The 7,079-nt window shown below is 36.7% G+C and overlaps 1 protein-coding gene across 1 annotated transcript in view; it reads left to right on the plus strand.

The window, feature by feature from the left end:
* LOC110021852 overlaps window positions 1-7,079 on the plus strand; it is an 8,712-nt gene that overhangs the window by 1,420 nt on the left and 213 nt on the right. The window lies entirely within an intron of this gene.

Raw genomic sequence — 7,079 nt, forward strand, 5'->3', positions numbered from 1 at the left:
TGGCATTAGATCATTTGCTGCCAACTCTTCCCAGACGACTGATGGACAACATGGCTGACGGTACGAACCAGGACGATATGGACGCCCAACTCCTAGCTATGACAGGATTTTGGGTCCCTACCTCTATGGCAACTGTAAAGAAGAAAAAGGTTGTAAAGAAGGAGAAACGATTGAGACCAAACTTGAGTCGGCTGATCAAGTCGTCTCATTTGAGAGTCCTGAGGGGCAGACGCCGAAAAAGCCTCACCAGAAAACCCTGTCTAATGGGCCTAGCACGAGCGTGATTGTTGAGGGCCAACAAGACCTGATTGCTGCAGGTAGCGAGGTTGGAGAAAAGCTGTCGAAGGAAACGACAGTCATCAGCTCTTTCCAACCATCACCACATAAAGGTGGAGGTAACTTGTCGCGAGAAAAAGACTAATTTTTGTTTCTGAAGTTTTGTTGCTTGATTCCATTAATTATGGATTGTTTAATCTTAGGGCTCACTCATTGCAAACATATATTAAAAGTTATGTTTTAGGGGAAGAGCGCATTGGGAAAGTGTTGGGCTAGAACATTGATTGGATGGAGATCGTCGTCGACAACCGTGAGAAGTGGGACAGGAGTTTTTATTCCGAGAGACGTTGATATGCTATGCGACCGAGATCTTATAAATCTAGATTATTTTTTATTGTAATATTTATGATTGGTTTTTATATTTAGTAGTTTTTATAAAGCATTCAAAGGTAAATATTTTTGCTTAATAAGAGGAATTATTTGTCCCGCGGTATTGTGGATTGTCAAGCAAAAAAAGGGAATACATTTATTTTTCTTTTTTAGTAATATTATTTATTTTATTTTCAAATGAATTTGCTATAAATTTGAAGATTTTATATTGTATGAATATGAATACTAAGATACGAATATGACACCATACATATATGTTACATGAATATATTAAATAAATAAAATATTAAAAAAAGAAATTTAATTGACTAAAATTTTAAAAACTAAGAGCAACGTTGATTTTAGTTGGCGGTGGCAGTTGCCAGAGTGGGAGGAACTCAGGAACTCGCCGTATCTACAATGTATATGTGATGTTGGACTCAATTTCTTTTCCTAGCTTCAGCCTTTTTCTAGCTCCGGATCCCCCTCCTTTTAAGAGGAGTGTATTCCAGGTTACAAATGTGGAAGGAGTTCAAATCAATATGACCGGACGACCCAAAGAGATTTTCTTGATTAGATGACATTTGATGAACATTTAAGTTTCTTAATAATGTAAGAATTGAACAATCTTAGGCTTGTTGAATTCGTCTCACTGAAATGCTTTATTTGACTATATACATAACAACGAGAGATTTAGAATATGTTAACCTTTGAATTATTTCAGGGAAAGCTACTAAAAATAGTTTAATGTCTTGATATGGTAATATTTTTGGTATTACCATCCTTACATAATTCGAATAAAGCTCATCCGGATGTAACAATTTCTCTTGATTTACATATTTTTTATTGTGTTCCGCTAGAAATTGATTCTTTTAAATTAATTACAAAAATAAATATAGGGTGTTAAATTTAAATATGCACTATTTCTATGGTGATTGAAGACGCGTGGTCACATGACCACATGAAATATTTTAATTGAAACTTAAATATAAATATAAATATACAATATACTCTTATATAAATTTAAATATCTTGCGTCGATCATGTTCGAACAAATGATTTTTAGATTTGAGTTGGATGGTGTATGTGTTTAAATCTCAAAAAAGAAATACTTGGCGTCCATAAATTTGACACTAAAAAGCTATTTTATCCTCGACAAAAATATGGCAAATATTGGCTCCTGTGGGCCGCACTAATTATCGATTCATAATTAATCATACAAGCTACGACGAAATGAGCTCCGAGTTGGGGCATATATATACTCATCCCCTTAACCCCTAAATATGATCCCCCCATTCATGCAAGAAGCCCGAAACTGATATTCTTCGACTGCGCAAATTCATGCCATCTTCCTCCTCCTCTCCCATACATTGCTCTTCACTTAATCACCTATGTGTTGTGAAAAACGATGATAGTCAAACGAAAAATGAAACAAGAAAATTGCACGCAGAAAAACACCAGAGCGTCACATGAATTTACGTAGTTCGGCAAATTTGCCTACGTCTATGGAGCTACAGAGGATTTTATTTCTTTGAGGAATTACACCGTCGAGCGCCTCAACGTTTACAAGAAAATCTCTATTTTCTTCTCTCCCTTCCTCTCTCTCTCTCTCTCTCTTCCTCTCTCTCTTAAAGGACTTGGCTTAGCTTGACTTGTAGCTTAGTTATGGCAAGCCATAAGATGCTATTTATAGAAATCAGGAAAGCGGTAGGTGGGATGTAAGTGAGCGGTAGGTGGGCGGTACATGGGAAGATAGATGAGCGGTAGGTGAGATTCTTAATTAGGAAGTTAATTAAATTGTGGTGGACCGAATCTCCACATTACCCAACAATTCTCCCACTTGGAGATTGGGATACTGACTGCATCACCAACCGGCTGCATCATCTACTAGATGTACCGACATTTTCCTCAAACATGATATCCTTCACATCTGCAACTCAAAGCCCCTGTCTTCATGCCAGAAGGCCAGCTGAAGTCAAACACAACTTCAGCTTCTCATGAGAACACTCTTAGTTAACATATCACCGTCAAAGTAGCCTTGTACCACCAAGCTCTTTCCTAGGTTACTCATGTATCTGCTTACAACTTCCACTGCATGAGCAATATTCTGCGCTTACTGAAAGTCTTTTTCAACAAGTCCAATCTTATATTCCTTACTATCACCAAGCGCAGTCTTCATTCGATACACTCACTTGTTGTTCAATGTCTTCTTCCTTGGTGGAAGTTCTGTCAACTCCCAAGTCTGATTCCGTAGCAGGGAATTCATCTCCTCTTTCTTGGGCAGCTCTCACTTGCTCAAATTCTCATCTTGCAAATTTTTTTCAGAGCTCTGTGGTTCTCCTCTATTTGTCTGTACAAAGTTCAGTTTTCTTGCATTTGACACTATGCCACTTTTCAGGAAACTGACATTCTTCTGCTTCCCCATAATGCACCTCTGACTCATGTGTCCTCGCCTGAGTAAACATGTAGTCATATATAGTGTGTCAGTTTTCTTGCCCCGAGCCATTACTAATGCTCCTTTAGTAACCTTCAAGGTGCTATCTGAGAACACGACCGAATGACCACCCTCTTTGAGCTGCCCAACAGAGATGGAGTTTTTCTTCAACTCAGGAACGTGTCTAACCTTTTGCAAAGTCCACTTGCTCTTGTTAGGGAGTGCAATATCAACATCTCCAATCCCCACCACGTCCATAGCTTTTCCATCAGCCAGATATACCTTCTCAAAGTTACCTGCAACATAATTTCGCATTAACTCCGGGCGGGAAGATGTATGGAAGGAAGCCCATGAATCAAGTATCCATTCATCAATAGAACTATGAGCTGTCATCAATAATTCATCATTCATCTTGTATTTCTTCAGTTACAACATTAGCGACATCATTCTCCTTCTTGTTAGGATTCCTGCAGTTTCTTTTTATGCGGCCAGCCTTGCCACAATTCCAACAGGTTGTCTGTTGACCAAACTTTGATTTCGATCTTTCTCTTTTTGAGTTCTTGTCATATGATCTCCCTCTAAAATGAACATTCAACGCCGAACTTGAATACGAGGCCTCGCCAGAATCCTTCTTGGGTACCTTCTAAGCCAAAATCAAATCACGAATATCATCATATTTCATCTTAGATTTACCCGCAGAAATGTTAACTGTCATCCTCATTTAACTGTCATCCTCATGGCTTTTCAATTATTTGACAATTAAGCCAACAATATCAGGGCATGTATCTCATTATTAACATTAATTTCAACAGACGACAATTGATTTGTGAGAGTATTGAAATCATTCAAGTGTTGAGCAACAGTGACACTTTTTGTCATCTTCAAGTTGAATAACTTTTTAATCAAATGCACCTTGTTATTCGTCGATGACTTTTCATACATACCTGATAAAATCGCCATGAGTCTGCAGTAGTCCTCCCCTTGATGACGTTGTAGGCAACCGATCTCGATAGAGTTAATCGAATAACTCCCAGAACTTGTCGATCCAACAGATTCCATTATGCATCGTCCATCTTTTTCGATCGTTTTCCCAGTAACGGAATATGAAGTTTCTTCCCATAGAGGTAGTCCTCTATATGCATCCTCCAGTAAGCAAAATCTGTGTCATTGAACTTCTTGATCCCGGATGTCATCACTTCGTCTCTGCCCATCATTCTTCCTTATATTCGAACCAAAGCTCTGATACCAGTTGTTGTGAAAAACGACGATAGTAAAACGAAAAATGTAACGAGAATATTGCACGCAGAAAAACACCAGAGCGACACATGAATTTATGTGGTTCAACAAATTTGCCTACGTCCATGGAGTTGCAGAGGATTTTATTTCTTTGAGGAATTATACTGTCGAACGCCTCGACGTTTACAAGAAAATCTATATTTTCTTCTCTCCCTTCCTCTCTCTCTCTCTATTTTCCTTTGGCTTGGCCCTTGCTTGGCTTGACTTGACTTGTAGCTTGGTTATGACAAGCCATAAGAGACTATTTATAGAAATCAGGAAAGCAGTAGGTGGGAGGTAGGTGGGCGGTAAGTGGGTGTGGTAGGTGAGCGGTATGTGAGATTTTTAATTAAGAAGCTAATTAAATTGCGATGGACCGGGTCTCCACATTATCCAACACTACAATAAAAAACTTAACTGTTGTTTTGAGGCGCATCCCACCTATTACTTAATCTTGCCCTTTGTTTTTTTAATATGGATGAACAAACCAACAAAATTTTCTACAATGAGATTGAAGAGTGAATCATGCTCGTCCAATAAATTAAAACTAACAAGAAAAATCAGAACTCTGCTCATCATTAACGAAAAAAGACCAATTTTTTTCCCGAAGTTTTCTTGCTTACTTGATTTCATTAATTATGATTTTTTTGGTCTTAGTGTGCACTGCGGCAAACATATATTGTAAGTTGGATTTTAGGCAAGAGATTGGATGAGAAGATTGATCGGATGGAGATCACCGACGATGACCTCTAGAAGAGGGACAAAAGTTTTCATTCTGAGATACATTGTATATGCTCTGTGATCGAGAACACATAAATCTCGATGACTTTTTAATAGTAATATTTATGGTTGATTTTTTTATTGTTTTGTTTTTCTAAAGCATATGGGAGCAAATATTTTTACTTAATAATGGGAAATTTTTATCCCATGATATTCTGGTTTTCAAAATAAAGAGATAAATGCTTTTGTTTTTCTTTTTTAGTAATATTCTTTATTTTATTTTTGAATCAATTTGCTATGCATTTGAATATTTTATCTTGTATGAATATGGATACTGAGATACGGATATCACACGGTATCATATGTAACATGTAAATATTAAATAAATAAAATATTAAGAATAAAAAAATAAATAAAAAGGAAATTTAATTGAAAAATAATTTAAATTTTAAGAGAAACATTAGCTGGAGTTAGCCTGTGATGATGACAACCAAAGTTGAGAAACAAATTTTGATGGAGTTGGTGACGGCAGTTGCTGGAAATGGGAGGAACTCATCATATCTACAATGTATGTGTGATGTTAGACTCAATTTATTTCCAAGCTTCAGCTTTGTTAGCTTTGGTTCTCCCTCCTTTTAAGAGGGGTGCAGTTCATGTTACAAATGAGGAAGGAATTTAAACAAATCTTATCGGACGACTCAGAAAGATTCCCTTGATTTGATGACATTTAATGAAAATTTAAGTGTCTTAATGAAGTTAGAATTGAACAATCTTAGTCTCGTTAGATTCGTCTCATTGAAATGCTTGATTTGACTATATGCATGACAATGAGAGATTTAGAATATGTAAACCTTCCAATTATTTCATGAAAAACTCCTGGAAATAGTTTAATGCCATGATATGGATTTAATTTGACTTGGATTAGATCAATTTTGGCATAGTTGAGGTTGTCTTGTCGAGCCTGTCAATTTGAGTTCAAGTTTACTGAAATCAGAGTTCTGGATGTATTTTAATTAAAATTTGAATGTATCTTGTTAAATGATGTGACTCAGCTACATGTCATGCCCAGAAATTCTTATCATATGATAGAAATTTATTGATGAGCCAATAGCACTTAAATTTTTAATAATATATTGAAAATATCATTATTATTATTGTATGTTGATACATTCAACCAGTCATAATAAATGCAAGCATTCGAACTACAGCTGGCCATGCGTGGCACCCAGAATTCTTTTGCAAAGCGTTTAACCAACAAATTTTCTAATTTTCTCCGAGTACGAGGATCGCGAGGGGCGACGTAGAAATCCTGTCCGGCCAACTAATCCACCTATACAGCCGAACGGCCTTGGGGAATTTATATTAAGGGCCTTTCACATACATAACACATAATTTTCATGTATTTATAAATCTCACACTTAAAACTTTCATTTTTACACACATGACACTCAAATTTTTAATCTCACATAAAAAATAATATTTTTCTGTTTAAGTATGAAAATTTTGGGTGTGAGATATGTAAATATAAAAAATCGTGTGCTACCTATTAAATCCCATAGTTTCTTAATCACTTAACCATACCGCACACCACTGACAAGCAGCACACAATCCCTCCCAAAATCCCTTTTATTCTAATCCAAGCCCCATGTTGTTTCTCTCAGCAAATAGTCTATATCTCCTCGTACACCCTGCTAGCTGGTCCTCCTCCCCGCCTTTCCATGCACTCCACAAGTCCCAATGCTGACTCTATTCCTCCACTCCTCCATTTTTGAAACCCAACCAATCCCTGGCTTCTCCTTACAAATATTCATCTGTATAATCAACCACAGAACTACACAAGATTTAGAATATGTAAACCTTCCAATTATTTCATGGAAAACTCCCGAAAATAGTTTAATGCCTTGATATGGTTTTAATTTGACTTGGATTAGACCAATTTTGGCATCGTTGAGGTTATCTTGTCGAGCCGATCAATTTGAGTTCAAGTTTACTGAAATCAGAGTTC

Source organism: Phalaenopsis equestris, unplaced genomic scaffold (assembly GCF_001263595.1).
Source record: "Phalaenopsis equestris unplaced genomic scaffold, ASM126359v1 Scaffold000150, whole genome shotgun sequence".
NCBI classification, from domain to species: Eukaryota; Viridiplantae; Streptophyta; class Magnoliopsida; order Asparagales; family Orchidaceae; genus Phalaenopsis; species Phalaenopsis equestris.